Source organism: Delphinapterus leucas, chromosome X (genome assembly GCF_059928025.1).
Source record: "Delphinapterus leucas isolate spDelLeu-1000000601 "Yukka" chromosome X, BTC_Dleu_Yukka2, whole genome shotgun sequence".
Taxonomy (NCBI): domain Eukaryota; kingdom Metazoa; phylum Chordata; class Mammalia; order Artiodactyla; family Monodontidae; genus Delphinapterus; species Delphinapterus leucas.
Window position 1 is genome coordinate 27,926,953 of NC_143150.1, and position 18,568 is coordinate 27,945,520.

An 18,568-nucleotide genomic window follows, 5' to 3' on the forward strand; every position below is an offset into this window, starting at 1 on the left:
TAATGGAAATGAAATTAGATCTGTCTTATCAGAGGTGGGACTAGTCAACACTAAAAGAAGCAGAAGTACTGCCAAATAGTCAATTTACATAAATAAATTTGCCTCCTTTACAAATCAGGAAGTCTTTTCATGAGAGCTTGAAAAGCAACATCACTCCCCAAGTTGACTTTGAATTGATGGACTAGTGGTAAGTCTGATAAGATTTAACCAAAACTTTTCCTCTTTTTTCTCCACACTAGGTAAATTTTAAGCATTGCTCTTCCAATGATACCTATCTAAATGTTAATACTGCACATCCTTTCCATACTATTATTGCATTCCTAGGGAAGAAATGCATGTCCTGTACACAGCAATTTTGTTCAACCTTAAATAACAGATATTCTGAAATACTTAGTCCTGAATAATTCATTTATGCAATCTACAAAATGATGATTGCACAGCTTGCTTTTAAAGGATTTTACTAACTTTCATTGAATGATACTATATAAATTGACTAGATGATGTAGCAAATCTAATTGTCCAGGAATGTACACTAAGGGGACTTCTTTGGTTTTTCTGTAAAAATACTAACTCACTGAATCGTACAAAGAATTGTTCTTCAAGTTAGAATAAATTTTTGAAGGTCACCCAGGCCAAATTCCTACCAGATTAAAATAACAGATTTCTTTTATAGCATAACTACCAAGAGGCTATTTATTATTCACTGGAATGTCTTTAGTAACAGTATATCCCTGTGTGGTGTTGGCTCCTGATCAGGTGTTCACAGTTGCCCATGTCTTACCCTCTGCTTTGTCTTGACTAAATTTTTGTCAGATTTTTCTCTTCACTAAAGGTCCCTGAATTCTGCTTGTCCTCAAACCTAAGCAAGCACTGAAAAGCCAAAAATATCCCCTTATCAGCTTAACCCGAGAATAAGCTGACCCTCTCTATAAAAGAAAAGCCTTTTTGCTTGCTTTTGAGACACTTGCACATTCCTGAGATCTGAGCTCTTTCCCTACTGGAACAGCCTTTCTTCTCAGTAAAGCCTCTCCTTATCTAAGCCTGGATTTGTTTTTATATGACACTCCTATTAAAAAAAATATGTGAAAGCCCAAAACTTGGTACTTTAAATAATTTATTTGACTCTGAACTCATTTTTTTAACACCGTGCTATCTATATTTCCTTTCCACTTTCTCTCTTCCTTCTATTTTCCCTTCCATTATATAAAGTCATGGACTTAAACTCTAATATTCTTACAGATACAGAATTCTAACTCACTGGTCCCTTGGGTCAACCTCATGGCTATTCATGACATTTCACCTGAAATATTGCTTCTCACGTCCTATCCGTTATGTGTACTTACAAAAGAAGCAGTTTCCTAAAGTATGTTTCATCAAGCAGCATTACTTTGCTAAGTAGCCACTAATACCTATTCATTGTCCACTAAATGCCCATATTCTTTAACTTGAAATTTAAGTTCTTCCAACAGTGGAGAAGAATAGACCCCAGTGTAACTTAAATGTTGTGGTATTTAAATATACAGGAACACTTTAGATGTGTGCATACGCAAAGATAAAATTGTGCAAGAACAAGACAACTATGATTCATTTAGCTTGAATGTACAAAAAAAGTAAATTAAGCTACGTCTCTGCCATGTAGGTAAACTAGAACTAATGGCTTTGGCTCAAACGCATTGCTACAATGACTTTATAACTATAGAAATAAATTTAGTTAAATATTATCTAATAATTGTTTGTTGCTTTACTACCATATATCCAGGTCCACGGTAGGCACTATGGAGAAGAAAAAGAGAACTCTGAAACCTACATCTTACACTTTCACATACCATACACAATCTCAGAGACAGAAAAATTCCTAATGCAAATATGAAAAATAAACATTATAAAGGTAATTTTAGGACATCTGCTTCTGGCCATGATGGACAAGCTAGGTTAGATCAACCTTACTTCCAAGAATCGATAGAATATCGATTTATATTTTTAAAGCATTTTTTTTTAATGTGGAATACTATAGCTTGATTGAAATGGTAGTTACATGGATGTACACATGGGATACAATGGCATAGAACTATACACACATATTGTACTAATGTCAATATCCTTATTTTGATATTATGTTAAAACTATATAAAATGTAACTACTGGAGGAAACTGGGATGAAGGGTACACTGTACCTCTCTGTACTATTTTGTCACTTCTGGTGAAACTATGATTTATTTTAAAACAAAAAGTTTTTTGTAAAAAAATGTTTGAAGGCATCAGAAAGTTACAATTAAAGGCAGGACTTGAGGGGTCAAGACCCCAGAGAGAAGAGAAACACAGAGAGATGAGTCCCACATTCGGTACTGCATTTCCTCTACAGGCATTTACAAATTCATGACTGATAGCCAAAAAGTTAAGAATTTGAGCATAGCTCTCAGCATTCTCTTGGAGCTAAGAAGATAGAAATTGGAGTTTAGGATTGATCAAAGTGGTCGGCCCTCATAAAATAATTTAGTTTTCAGGTAGATCATCTTTACAGGGTTGTAAGGATGAACCAAAAATAGATCAGCTTTTGTAAAGATTGAAACTCAGCCCTCTATAATCAGCCCAAACTCTGGCTGAATTAAAGTGATCTCCCCCTAGCTTAGAGGCCAGATGCAAAAGCCTTAAAATATCTCTATATTTCTATATATAACATCTGACATTGAATTTTTAAAAATTAACAGGCATACCACGTCTCAAGATCAAATAATCTAAAATCAAGAAGAAAAATGAACAAAACGATACCCACAGGGGATCCAGGTTGTCAGAAATAGCCTTTACGATAATAATGATCTATATAATACTTAGGGAAAACTTAATAAAAAATATATAAAGCATATATAAGGGAAACCATAAGCATCTACAAGAAAAATCTCAACTAAACAACCTAACCTTACATCTAAAGGAACAAGAAAAAGAACAAACAAAATCCAAAGTTAGTAGAATGAGAGAAATCATAAAGAACAGAGCAGAAATAAATGAAACAGAGGCCAAAAAAAAGAGAATAGAAAAGGTCAATGAAACTAAGTGCTGGTTCTTTGAAAAGATAAATGAAATTAATAAACCTTTAGTTAAACGCATCAAGAAAAAAAGAGAGAGAATCCAAGTAAATAAAATAAGATATGAAATAGGAGAAATTACAATTGACACCATAGAAATACAAAGGATCATAAGAGATTATTACAAACAATTATACACCAATAAAATGGACAACCTAGAAGAAATCAATAAATTGCTAGAAATGTACCATCCCCTAAGACTGAATTTGGAAGAAATAGAAAATATGAACTTATTGCCAGTAATTAAGTTGAGTCAGTAATAAAAAAAATCTCCCCCAAGACATAAGTCCAGACCCCATGGGCTTCATAGATAAATTCTACCAAGCATTTAAAGAAGAATTAAAACATATATTTTTCACACTATTCCAAAAAATTGAAGAGGAATGAATGCTTCCAAACTCATTCTACAAGGCCATCATCACCCTAATAACAAAACCAGACAAAAATATCACAAAAAATTACAGGCCAATATCACTGATGAACATAGATGTAAAAATCCTCAACAAAATATTAGCAAACTGAATTCAACAATATATTAAAAGGATCAAACACCATGATCAAGGGGTACTTATCCCAGGAAAGCAACGGACATTTCAATATCCACAAAGCAATCAACATATCATACCACATTAACAAATTAAAGAATTAAAATCATATGATCATCTCAACAGATGCAGAAAAATGTTTTGGACAAAATTCAACATTCATTTATGATAAAAACTCTCAATAAAGTGGGTATAGAGGGAACACAACTCAACATAATAAAGGCCATATATGACAAATCCACAGAAAAGTCATATTCAATGGTGAACAGCTGAAAGTATGTCCTCTAAGATCAGGACCAAGACAAGGATGCCCACTCTCACCACTTTTATTCAACATAGTATTGGAAGTCCTATCCATAGCAGTCAGATAAGAAAAAAGATAAAAGGCAGCCAAATTGGAAATGAAGAAGTAAAACTATCACTGCTTGCAGACAACGATACTATCTACAGAAAGTCCTAAAGATGCCACTAAAAAACTATTAGAACTAATAAATGAATTCAGCAATGTTGTAGAATACAAAATTAATATATAGAAATCTGTTGTGTTTCTATATACTAAGAACAAACTATCGGAAAGACAAATTTAGAAAATAATCCCATTTATAATTGAATCAAAAAGAATAAAAGGAAGTAAAAGACTTATATTCAGAAAACTATAAAACACTGATGAAATAAAACAGAAGATGACACAAATGGAAAAATATACTGTGCTCATGGACTGGAAGAGCTAACATTATTAAAATGACCATACTACTCAAGGCAGTCTACAGATTCAATGCAATCCCCATCAAAACACCAATGACATGTTTTCACAGAAATAGAACAAATAATTCTAAAATACACTGGAAAACACAAAATATCCCAAACAGTGAACACAATCATGAGGAAGAACAAGGCTGGAGGTATCACACTCCCTGATTCCAAACTATACTACAAAGGTACAGTAATTAAAACAGTATGGGACTGGCACAAAAAAAGACACATAGGTAATGGAACACAACAGAGAGCTCTGAAATGAACCCACGTTTATATGGTCAGTTAACCTATGATAAAGGAGGCAAGAATATACAATGGGGAAGAGATAGTGTCTTCAATTAATGGTGTTAAGAAAAGTGGGCAGTTACATGGAAAACAATCAAAATGGACTACTTTCTCATAATGTATACAAAAATAAACTCAAAATAGGTTAAACACTTCAATGTTAAGACTTGAAACCATAAAACTCCTAGAAGAAAACATAGGCAGTACGCACTTTGATGTGGATGTTAACAATATTCTTTTGGGTATGTTTCCTCAGACAAAAGAAACAAAAGCAAAAATAAACAAATGGGACTACAGCAAACTAAAAAGCTTCTGCACAGAAAAATAAACTATCAACAAAAAGAAAGACAGACTACTGAACAGGAAAAGATATTTGCAAACAATATATCTGATAACAAGTTAATATAGAAAATATATTAAAACTCATAAAATTTAACATTGAAAACCCCAATTAAAAATGGGTAGAGGACCTGAATAGACATTTTTCCAAAGAAAACATACATATGGCCAAGAGACACATGAAAAGAATGCTCAACATCACTAATCATCAGGGAAATGAAAATCTCTAAACCCCAAGGAGATACCACCTCATACCTGCCAGAATGTCTGTCATCGAAGAGACAACAAATAGTAAGTATTGCCAATTATGTGGAGAAAAGGGAACCTTGGTGCATGTGGGTGAGAATGTAAATTGGTGTAGCCACTACGGAAAATGGTATGAAGGTTCCTCAAAAATTTAAAATAAAACTGCCATATGATCCACCAATTTCACTTTGGTGAAAATACTTTGGGTATTTACCCAAAGAAAATAAAAACACTAATCCTGTGACACATATGCACTCCAATTTTCATTTCAGCATTATTCACAATAGTCAAGACATGGAAACAACCTAAATATACATGAATAGACGAATGGATAAAAAAGACATGGTATGGGGCTTCCCTGGTGGCGCAGTGGTTGAGAGTCCACCTGCCAATGCAGGGGACACGGGTTCGTGCTCCGGTCCGGGAAGATCCCACATGCCGCGGAGCGGCTGGGCCCGTGAGCCATGGCTGCTGAGCCTGCGTGTCTGGAGCCTGTGCTCCACAACGGGAGAGGCCACAACAGTGAGAGGCCCGTGTACCGCAAAAAAAAAAAAAAAAAAGAAAAAAGAAAAAAAAAGACATGGTACGTATATACACACACACACAATGGAATATTATTCAGCTATAAAAATAATGAAATCTTGCTATTTGCAACAACATGGATGGATTTAGAGGGTATTATGCTAAGTGAAATAAGTCAGAGACAGGTAAATGCCACATGATCTCACATTTGGCAACTAAAAAGCAAAACAAGCAAACAAAATAAAACAGACTCATAGATACAGAGAAATATGGGTGATTGACAGAGGGGAGGGCATGGGGGGTGTCAACAGGTAAAGGGAATTAAGAGGTATAAACCTTTAGTTGTATGAGAAATAGGTCATAGGGATATAATACAGCGCAAGGAATGTGATCAATAATATTGTAGTATCTTTGCATTGGGACAGATGGTTACTAGATTTATTGTGGTGATAATTTCCTAATGTATGCAAATGTCAAATCATGTAGTACACCTGAAACTAACATAATATTGTATGTCAACTTTATTTCAATAAATAAACAAAATTTACATTTTGAAAAAAAAATCCTGGACCTTATCAAAATTCAAAGCTTTTGCTCTTTTGAAGACATTATTATGAAAATAAAAAGAGCATAGACTTGGAGATAATTAACATAATACATAAGAGGTTGTATACAGAATATATATAGAATTCAATTCAATAATTAAAAGACACATTTTTAATTTAAAAGTAGGCAATACATCTTCTTGGAAAGTAACAGAAGACACAGCAATGACTGAAAAAACACAAAAATGTCTTCAGCATCATTAGTCATTTGGAAATTGAAAATTAAACCATGAAAGGTAGCACTCTGCACTCATTAGAATAAAATTAAAATGAATGACAATTTCAAGTGTGGGTGAAGATGCAGAGCAGCTTGAGGTCTTATATGTTGCTGGTGTAAGTGTAAAATGGTAAAAATCACTTTGGGAAACAAATTTTAAAATTTTTTATACAAGTTAAATATAGACCTAACCTATTAATCACTCTTAGTTATTTTCCAAAGGTAAATAAAGAACTAATATCTACAGAAAAACTTATTCAGGAATTTCATAGCTTCTCTATTTAGAAGAGGTTCTCTATTTAGAACTAAAATCTGGAAAAGTACAAACATCTATTAAGAAGAGACTGTATGAACTATGATATATCCATACAATGGAAAAGTACTCAGTACGAAAATTACAAACTATTTGAACATGCAACTGTATGGATGATAACAAAATAATATTTTGGGTTAAGGAAGCCAGAAACAAAAGAGTACTTACTGTACAATCCCATGCATATGAATTTCTACAGTAGATAAAATTAAGTTGCTGTGATACACACCAGAATGTTGGTTACCTTGGTGGGTGGTTATCTTGCAAAGGGTAACAAAGAGGTAACTTTCCTGAGTGATGGAAATGTTCTACCTCTTAACTAGTGTTACATAGGTGTGTATATCTGTTAAAGCCTTCAAACTGTGTGTCTAGTTTTTTGCATTTAATCATATGTAAATTACATCTAAAAAGTAGTTTCTAAAATGAAGTAAAAATAACAACTTTCTAAGACCAAAAACAATGAGAAAATTCACTATCAGTAGACCAGCATTAAAGGGAATATTAAGGGAGGAGTTCACACAGAATAAAACTGATCTTTGATAGTAACAAGGAATTGCAAGAAAGAATGAAAAATAAAAAGTAAATGTGGAGTTAAAATCTAAATTCATATTATATAAATGAAACAATAATAATGATATTCTGTGGGGTACAAAATACTTGGAGATTATGAAGAATTCAAATGTGTGACAAAAATAGCACAGAACGCAAGAAGGTGCTAAATGGAGTTCACCTATTCTAATGGTTTTTAATTGTCAATAAAGTTGAAATATTCTACTTTATATTGTGCTTACTAAGCTAAGAATGCATCTTGTAATTGTTACAATAGCAATTAAAAAATAGTAAAAGAATGTATAACTATTGCTCAAAAATCAATCTAATTTGGGATGAATAAAAAGTTCTGGAGATTGATAAAGGTGATGGCTGCACAATAATGTGTATGTACTTAATGGTACTGAATCGTACACTTAAAAATTGTTAAAATGGAAAATTTTATGTTATGTATTTTTTACGACAATTAAAAATTCAATCCATGTAATTATATAATTTCTCACATCGATAGAACAAAGGAGGAAATCATATGATCCTTTCACTGGATGCAGCAAAACGTTTAATAAAAGCCAACATTCTCACATAATAATAAATAATAATAAAACTGTTAGCAAACTAGAAAAAACAGGGATATTGCTAAATTTGACAGTTTGTTTCTGGAAAAAGCATAGTGGAACAGTAGAAAAGGAAAAATTAATGGTTCTTGGTCAATCGTATAACCATATATTAAAAAAAATTAAGAATCATGACTCATACCTCACAGCATACACAAAATTAAATTCCACATGGATTGTAGATTGCAACATAAAGAGGTAAAGGAGTACACCTTCTAAAAGATAACCCAATTTGCTAAAAGATAATCATGAGAATATATTCATGATCTTAGGGTAGGAGAAGATGTCATAAGCGCTAACCATAAAGAAGAGAGTTGATAAATTGGACAACAAAATTAAAAAATGATTTCATAAAACAAATCTCCATGAAAAGAATGAAAAGTCAAGCCTTTTCAGCATTGGGAGAAAATAACTGCAACCCATTACATACAACAATACGGATGAATCTTAAATATAATATTGAGCAAATGAAACCAGACACAAAATAGTGCATTGTGTGATAACATGTATATCAAATTCAAAAATATAAAAGCCTTATCTTAGATTATACAAGTTGGAAGAGTACTTTGGGGTAGAGGATCTGTTGGCTGGGATGAAGTGTCTAAGATGCTGGCAATTTTCTATATATTGGTCCAGGTGATGTTTATCTGGGCATATTCACTTTGTAAAACTTCACTGATTGGTACACTCACCCCATCATGATTTTCTATGTGTAATTATATTGAATATAAAAGTTAGTTCTTGCCAGCTAATTTATATAGTCACTTTGTACTAAACACAGTATGCCTCTATTTTTTTAGTTTACATTTTAAATCAGAATGACTAAAATCTTGGTCTCCCAAATTAAATTTTGTTGAAAGATGCTGGAAAAACATTGCCAATACAAAAATGGAATTATAAGAAAATGTATAAACTAGAGAATAATGCAAAGCCAACTGTGCTTCTTAGTGAATACCAGAGGGAAAATGAAATCTATCATGTTATGAGAGAACTGAATGTCCAGGAAAAAGGTGCAAAAGTGCTGCAAAATATGAGCTGGATACCTAGTATCTAAAGATATTCATATATATATATATAATATTTAGATATACCCTATTTATTTATATCTAGATATATTTAGGTAAACCTAGATATTAGATCTGCCATATCTAAAGATATGTGTACTCATGACTGGTAATCTAAATTAATGATGGTGATGTTCTATCCCTTCAGAAGGAAAAACGTATTATTCCTGATACCCAGCTAAAAATGTTCAGGGATAAAAATACTTGGATATATTAAAAAAAACAAAACAAAAAACAAAACTAGAGCACAATATTATTACACTACTAAAGGTTGTGAAGAGATAAAGATGATACTACCTTTGAATAATAGAAGACAACTTCCTGTAAAAAATAGAAAGGTAATGAAGTCTTCAAATAATGGTAGAAATTGGTAAAATGGAGATGGTGGGAAAAGTATGGAGAACTTTGGGATCAGAGACAAGAAAGAAATGTGCAAAGAACAATGTGAAAAGAAAATGTGGATAGGATATTAATGCCAAGAATTTTACTGAGAAAGAGTGCAATGATAATGCTACATTGAGTGTAGCAGGTTGGAGAGAGAAGTAGTTCTTATATTTTATTATGGCACACAAAATCTGTAATGCTTATTTAAATACAGAGTTCCAAGCTCCCTCCAAAATACTCTTATTCAGTAGGATTGGGGCAGGTCAATAGTTCTACATGCTAACAAGAACCCCAGGCAATTTTGCTACAAATGGCCATGGGTATGAAATTTTGGAAAATACTGCCTTAGTATAAGGGACACCAAGAATGGGTCTCAGAGCAGGTTCAGTGTTGAATTGTATTCAATATCGGGATAATAGTTTTATTCATTTTGTACTGCAATGAGGGTTTATAGACGTCATCAGATTACTGTGGCATCAAAAAAATTGTCACAAATCACTGTTGTAAAGATTGGTACTTTAAAGACTTGAAAATAGACTTCCAGTTTTACTCTAGTCCTTAAAAGAAAAAGGCTGAGCAAACTGAAAATCAATAATTATACTTGGACCCAGCAGAAAACCGAGGTTGCAGGGCAAACTGTCATGTCAAAATTATTATGAACAATTCTATGTACATCAATTTGATAATAGATGAAATAGACCAATTCCTTGAAAGACATAAACCAACAAAACACAAGAAACAGATAATCTAAATAGGCCTATATCTACTTATAACAACTGAATCAATAATTAATAACCTTCCAAAAGAGAAAACACCAAGCCCATAAGGTTTTCTACCAAAATTTAATGAAAAAAAGATACCGATTCTTTACAATTGCTTCCTGAAAATAGAAGCAGAGGGGGTATTTCCTCACTCATTTTATGAGGTTTGCGTTACCCTATCACTAAAACTAGACTAAAGTTATTACGGAAAAGGAAAACTACCAAGCAATATGTCTCATGAACACTGGTGCACAACACCTTAATTAAACATTAGCAAATCAGGGCTTCCCTGGTTGCACAGTGGTTAAGAATCCGCCTGCCAATGCAGGGGACATGGGTTCGAGCCCTGGTCCGGGAAGATCTCACGTGCCACGGAGCAACTAAGCCCGTGTACCACAACTACTGAAGCCTGTGTGCCTACAGCTTGTGCTCCACAACAAGAGAAACCACCGCAATGAGAAGCCTGCACACCACAACAAGGAGTGGCCCCCGCTCGCCGCACCAGAGGAAAGCCCACGTGCAGCAACAAAGACCCAACGCAGCCAAAAATAAAATTAAAATTAAAAAAGAATTAGTAAATCAAATCCAACAACATATAAAAAGAATGATACACCATAACCAAAGGAGATTTATTCCAGATATGCAAGACTCATTCAATATTTGAAAATTGATCAATACAACCGATAACAATAGGCTATAGAAGATGTCCAAATAGAATTAGAGGCAAAGGAGAAGTAAATATAAAGATTAGGTTTTTTATAACATCTTTATTGGAGTATAATTCCTTTACATTTTTGTGTTAGTTTCTGCTGTATAACAAAGTGAATCAGCTATACGTATACATATAACCCCATATCCCCTCCTTCTTGCATCTCCCTCCCACCTTCCCTATCCCACCCCTCTAGGTGGACACAAAGCACTGAGCTGTGGTCTTCTGCCAGCATTCAGTAGGTGTTCTGTAGGAGTTGTTCCACATGTAGATGTACTTTTGATGTATTTGTGGGGAGGAAGGTGATCTCCACGTCTTACTCCTCTGCTATCTTGAAGGTCCTTCTAAAGATTAGTTTTTGAATGATAGTGAGGAAGCAGGGATATTGAAGAATACAGCGTCAGGGAAAAACTGTTTCAGATCTGATGTTTTTGAGTGAAAATATTTTACTTTTTTTTATTCTTCAGATTTGGTTTTAACATTTACTACACAATAACTATGGAAAAATAAACTACCATATTTAAATAGCTAGAATGAGCTATTTTAAAAAGTTCAAAATTTACCTTTGAAAGAATAAATGTTTCCATTTCACACAATTATATTTCCTAGTTTGCTTGCTCTTGTAGAAAGATATTAGACTGAATGAAAATAGTAACCGCCAACTCCTACAAATGGATTTATAGATTTATTTGTTTACCCTCTGACTCCAAACGTTACTTGGATATTTTCACCAGAGATTGTGTTAAACAGATCTCACATGCCAAAAACACATACAGAGTAAGATTCATTATGTATAAGTTACACATCATGAATATACTGAAAGGAATTAAGACCAAATGATAATATAATAGCAGGTTTTTCTCAGAGGTGGTGTTGACTATAATATGCACGTAAGAATTTTCTTTAACCTTTACCTAATAATTTAGAAGAAAACAAAACTAGGAATAAGAACATAAAAATAATTCATAATTCCACCAAATATTTCTTTTCTTTACATTTAACTATATCATTTTCAGCCTTATTCAATGTAAGTACATAAAAGGAAATTGATAATATACTGCTTATTCATGGTATATTATTTATTTTAAATAAACTATTTTTAAAATTTATTTTTATTGAGGTAATATTGGTTTACAACACTGTATAAGCCTCATATGTACTACATTTCTACATCTGTATACCCTACAGTATGCTCACCACCAAAAATGTCACTCTCTGTCCCCCACCACCCCCTACCCCTTCCCCTCTGGCAACCACTACTCTTTCTTTTCTCTGTAATTAGACTATTTCTAAGGAGCAGTTTTAGGTTTACCAACAAAAACTGAGTGAAAAGTACGGAGTTCCCATGTATCCCCTCAACCTCCCCAGACAGTTTCCCGTATTAACATTTTGCTTACATGGTATACTTGTTACAATTGATGAGCCAATATTGATGCATTATTTTAAACTAAGGTCCATAGTTTACTTTAGGGTTAGCTCTTTGTCTTGTACATTTTGTGAGTTTTAAAAAATGTATAATGACATGTAACCACCATTACAGTATCATACAGAATAGCTTCACTGCCCTAAAAATCCCCTCTGCTCTAACCATTCATCTGTAGGTTGTTTTTAAAGTGATCATGAACTTCTTTAAACATACCTAAATTAGAGATGATCATAATAAATCAAATGGCACCAAGACTCAACAATTATTAAGAATATCCCTCAGTGTCTTTATCACCTGAATTTAAAATTTTCTTTTGTTGAAGTATTTAAAAATGAATCCCAGGTGTCCTGTGATTTTTACACCCGCATATTTTAGTATTAGCTTGTTTTTTCTCTGCTTACCATTAACTGCAAGTATTTCCTCAAGCCTAAAATATTTTTAAGTATGAATTTTAATAGCTGTAAAGGATTCCATGTGGGTATGTACCATGCTTTATTGAATCATTCTTTTATTGTTGCGCACTTGAGGTATTTCGAAAGTTTTAGTTTTACTGAAAAAATGCAAAGAACAGTATTCAATGTAAATCTTTATTCCTAGGAAATAGAGATGTAGGTCAATTTCTCTGAGTTGAATTACTAGTTTAAAGAGTACAAATATTGTTAAGGCTCGATACATAATTGCAATCTGCTTTCCAGAAAGGCATTGATTTACATTTGTATGGCAATGTGTAAGAAAGAGTGCTGAAGTGCAGTACTTTAAATATATATTTGGTCAACTCTTTAGTGTATGACTGTAACAGCAACTTTGTTTCAGGATGTAATCTCAGAGAAATGTACCTCCACTGATCAGAATGCAAGTGATCAGAATCTTTATAAATGATATCTTGCTTTTTACATGTGAGAAAGTCAAATGCAAAGAAAAGATATTCAAATGAATAATTGTTTTTTAAAAAATCAATATTGAGTAGTACTATCAGCAAAAGGAAAGAATAGGAAGCTCTGGACGCTCTTTCCCTGGAGAGACACACCCATTCAACAATGATGTATGGATTAGTTCTCTTGGTGAAAAATCCAGAAACCAATTGAGAGGCTCCAGCACCCTAGATTAGCATGAAACCAGTGACACCGAAGCCTGTAGAAAAATCCAAGACTTTCTCTTGTCATAATCCCACCCCTCTGCCATTCTGTGAATTGTCTTTGCACTTTCTTGTGTCCTTAAGCACAGACATTTTTAACCTTGCTGATGTACAATGCACCTATTTTTTGTTTTGTTCTTTGTGCTTTTGATATCATTTCTAAGAAATAGAGGCCATGTTGTTTTATGCCTATGTTTTCTCCTAAGACTTCTATAGTGTTTTCTCTGACATTTAGATCTTTGATGAATTTTGAATTAATTTTAAAATATGGTATGAAGTAGGAGTCCAAATTAATTTATTTACATGTGGATATCCAGTTGTCCCTGTACTATCTGTTCAAAAGAGTCTTCTTCCCCCTGTTTAGAAGTTTTCAAAGCATAAACTTTTAGTTAAATTTATTCCTAAGTTTTTTATTTTTTGATGCTATTATAAGTGTAACTGTCAATAACATTTTTGGTTTGTTCATTGCAAATATAGGGAAATATAATTGATTTTTGTACATTGATCTTGTATCCTATAATCTTGAATTAGTTTATTAGTTCTAGATGGAGGTAGTTTTACTTCTTCCTTTCCAATCTGGATGCATCTTATTTCATATCCTAATTGCCTGGCTAACACCTCAAGTACAACGTTGAAAAGAAGTGGTGAGAATAGAAATCCCTCTCTTGTTCCTGATCTCACAGGGATAGCATCTAGTCTTTCACCATTCAGTATGTTAGCTGTGGATGTTTTTTGTTTAGATGCCCTTTATCAGATTGAGGAAGATCCTCTGCATTCCTAGTTTTTTGTTTGTTTGTTTTAATCACTGGGGATATGAAATTTTTTCAAAAGCTTTTTCTACAACTATCAAAATGATAATGAGAATTCTGTCATTTATTATATTGATATTTTGTATTTCATTTATTTGTGGATTCCTGGGATAAATAACACTTGGTCATGGTGTATAATGCTTTTTATGTATTACTGGATCCAGCTTGCTACTATTTTGTTGAGGATTTTGCATCTATATGCATAAGGAATAATGGGCTGCAGATCTCTTTTCTCATGATTTCATTATCTGGATTTGGTATCAGGGTAATGCTGGCTTTATAGAATGAGTTGGAAAATGTTCCTTTATCCTTGAGTTTTTTGGAAGAATTTGTGGATAATTGGTATTTCTTCTTTAAATGCTTGGCAAAATTCACCAGTGAAGCCACCCTAGCCTAGGATTTTTTTTCCGTTACTAATTTAATTTCTCCACTAATGATAGTTTGCTAGGGCTGCTGTAGCAAAGTGCTACACACAGGGTACCTTAAACAATAAAAATTTATTTTCTCACAATTCTGAAGGCTAGAAGTTTGAGATTAGTGTTGACAGGTTGGTTCCTCCTGAGGGTCATGAGCAAGAATCTGTTCCATGTCTCTCCTCTAGTTTCTGGTGGTTTACTGTCAATCTTTGGTGCATCTTGGCTTATAGAAGCATCACCCCAATTTCTGCCTTCATCTTCACATAATGTTACCCTGTATGTATGTCTGAGTACAAATTTCTCATATTTGTAAGGACACCAGTCATATGACCTCATCTTAATTATATCTGCAAAGATCCTATTTCCAAATAAGGTCACATTCTGAGGCACTGGAGGTTAGGATTTTCACATATGAATTTTGGGAAGGGGAAGCTTGATTCAATTCATGATACTTGTTTTTGGTCTCTTCAGATTTTTTATTTCTTCTTGAGTCTGTTTTGGTTTTTATGTGTTTCTAGAAATTTTTCCATTTCACTGAAGTTAATGTGTTGACATAGAGTTATTTATAGTATTTCCTTCCAATCATTTTCTTTCTGTGATGTCAGTAATAATATACCTTTTTTCATTACTTATTTTAATAAATTGAGTCCTCTCTTTTTTCTTGGTCAGTCTAGCTAAAGGGTTATCCATTTTTCTCTTTTCCTGGTATCCTAAGGTGGAAGGTTAGGTTGTTGTTTTGAGATTTCTTTTTTACTGTAGGCATTTACAGCTATAAGTTTCCCTCTAAGTGCAGCTTTAGCTACATTCCTTAAATTTTGGTATGTTTTATCTCCATTTTCATTTGTTCCAAAGTATCTTCTAATTTTTGTATGATTTCTCCTCTGACCCTTTGGTTATTCGGGAGTATGTTATTTAACTTCCACTATTTGGGAATTACAAAAAATTATTTCTATTATTAATTTCTAATTTTACTCCATTGTGATAGAATATCATATCATTTATGATTTCTATCTCTTTAAATCTATTCAGACTTGTTTCATGGGATAGCATATGGTTTATCTTGGAGAATGTTCCATGTACACTTGGGAAGAATTCTGCTCTTTATTGGTAGAATGTTCTATAGACGTCTATTGGTCCTAATTTGTGTATAGTGTAGTTCAAGTCTTCTATTTCCTTATTATCTTCTGCCTAGTTGTTCTATTATGTTTGTTTTATAGGAATACCAAGTAATTTTAAAAATGAATACCAAAAATCATATATTAAAAGAAAACCTCTAGGGACTTCCCTGATGGCCCAGTGGTTAAAAATCTGCCTTCCAATGCAGGGGACGCGGGTTCGATCCCTGGTTGGGGAACTGAGATCCCACATGCCGTGGGGCAACTAAGCCCATGTGCTGCAACTACTGAGCCCATGTGCTCTGGAGCCCATGCGCCACAACTAGAGAGAAGCCCACACACTGCAATGAAGATTCTGCATGCCGCAACTAAGACCCAACACAGCCAATTAAAAAAAAAAAAAAAAAAAGAAAACTGCTAGAGGTTCCAGATGATTTTATTATACACCAAATAGTATTCATAAGCTCCTCTGCTAGTCAGTTAAAGTTGGAGGTGATAATTTCATGCAGACAGGGACTCATGGAGTTAATATTGGGTTGTAGATTTGGTAAGGCTCAGTTTACAACTGGTTTATCCTGTGGGTATGTTGTAGTTCACCAGAAGTTCCCAATGTAAATCTGCTGTGCTGTTCATTGGAGTCCCTCTTGTTGATAGGTCATGAACTATAATCTTTTAATTTTCAGCACTGCAAGATTTTGGAAATTTTGTTTTTCACATATTTTTGACTTAGCTTTTTAGTCTACTACCCACCATAGGTTCAGAATATAGCCAATGTTTTCAGAGGGAGGACTCCAGACATCTGTGGCCCTAAAGCCTCCTATTTTGTTGCTCCATTGCATACTACTCCCAAAAGTTCTGCTGGCTTTAGTCTTCTGATCTCTTCTCTGCTTTCCACTTCTTAACCTCTTCCTTAATTTGAAATTGGCAAATGCTACTATGGGAAAAAGGATTGAATGACTGCATACCTTAAGCTTACCTTTACATGTTTCAGCCTTGTACAGAATCTTATCCCCTGTTCTCTGATGCCTTTAAGCAGACTTGAAAAAAGATTTAGCTGGCGTTTCCACTAGTTCTCAGAGGGACACAAATCACTTCATCCTATGCATAAGCAGACACTAATTGGGAAAGGTTTCCATAGATATTCAAATTAATTATGACATCAAACTCATTAATAGACAGAGAATTATTCAGATTTTCCATGTCCTCTTGTTTCATTTATTCACATGTATTTCTTTTTTTTTCTTTACTCAGGTTTTTAATTGTAAAATACGATATGCGTACTGAGAAGTGCACAGAACAAAACTGTCAATGTGACAAATAAAAAGAGAATACTTACATAACCAGTACTCGAAGCTGAATATTCACATGTATTTCTAAGGAAACTTTCTCCTTTCATCTAGTTAAAAAATTTATTTTTGTAAAGTTGTTCAAATTACCCAGCTAATGTCTTTATAATAATCCATAGGATCTAAAGTGATGCCCATTTTTCATTCCAGGTACTGGTTATTTCTGTCCTGCCTTTTTTTTTTTTTCTTGATTGGTCTTGACAGAGTGAAAAAAAATCAAACATATTGTAAATGAGCCAACATTTGGCTTTATTTATTCTCTATTGTATATTTGCTTCATATTTTATTATGTCTCTCTTGACTTTGATCATTTCCTTCCTTCTACTTCAAACTTAAATGATCTTTTCTTTTATCTTGTTCTAAATTTACTATGAAATAAATGTTAAAATCTCCACTTAGGACTATGGATTAATCTATTCCTTTAGTTCTGTTAGTCTTTGCTTAGTGTATTTTGAGATTATTTCATTAGGTTTATACAAAGTTAGAATGTATATATATATTCCTGGTATTTTGAGACTCTATCCTTATGAAATAACTCTATCTTTAGTAATACTTCTACTTTTATGTTCTATTTTTGTCATACGAGTACAACTAGAACAGTTTTCTTTTTGTTGATATCATAACCCTTTTTCATATTTTGCTCTTCAATCTATTTATGTCATTTTATTTAGAGGGCATCTCTAGTTTTTTATCCAGACTGATTTTGTCTTTAATTAGGAAATTAAGCTATTTAATGGAATGACTGATATATTTGGCTTAAAATCTACCATTGTACAATGTGCTTGCTCTTTGTCCCACCTCTCTATGTTAACTAATTTTATTTTTACCTCACCTTTTTCTATTGTGTTTTATTATACCATTTTACCCCTCTTATAACTTATTATTTGCACATTCTTTCAGGTCTATATTAATGTTTATCCTAAAGACTACAACATGAAGCCTTGATTTAAAATCCAATATTCTTACTTTTATCAAACTTCAAATACTAAAAAGACATCAGGCTAATTTAACCTCACTTATTACTTTCTGTGTTTTCTATATTTTATTTTCATATATATATAAGGAAACATCATTGTTGCTGCTGCTGCTGCTACTGTTCTGTAGTTTTATACTGACAACAATTCATTTATATTTACCTTTTTATACCTTGCATCTCCAAACTGCAACATGGAATAATTTTCCAGCAGCCTAAATACTAGTTTTTAATTTTAGGGCAGGCTTACTAATGATAAATTCTCTCATTTTGGTTTTCTAAAAATGTATTTAATTCACCTTAATACATGAGGGATAAGTTCATTATTAAATTTTAAATTTGCATTTATTTTTTAC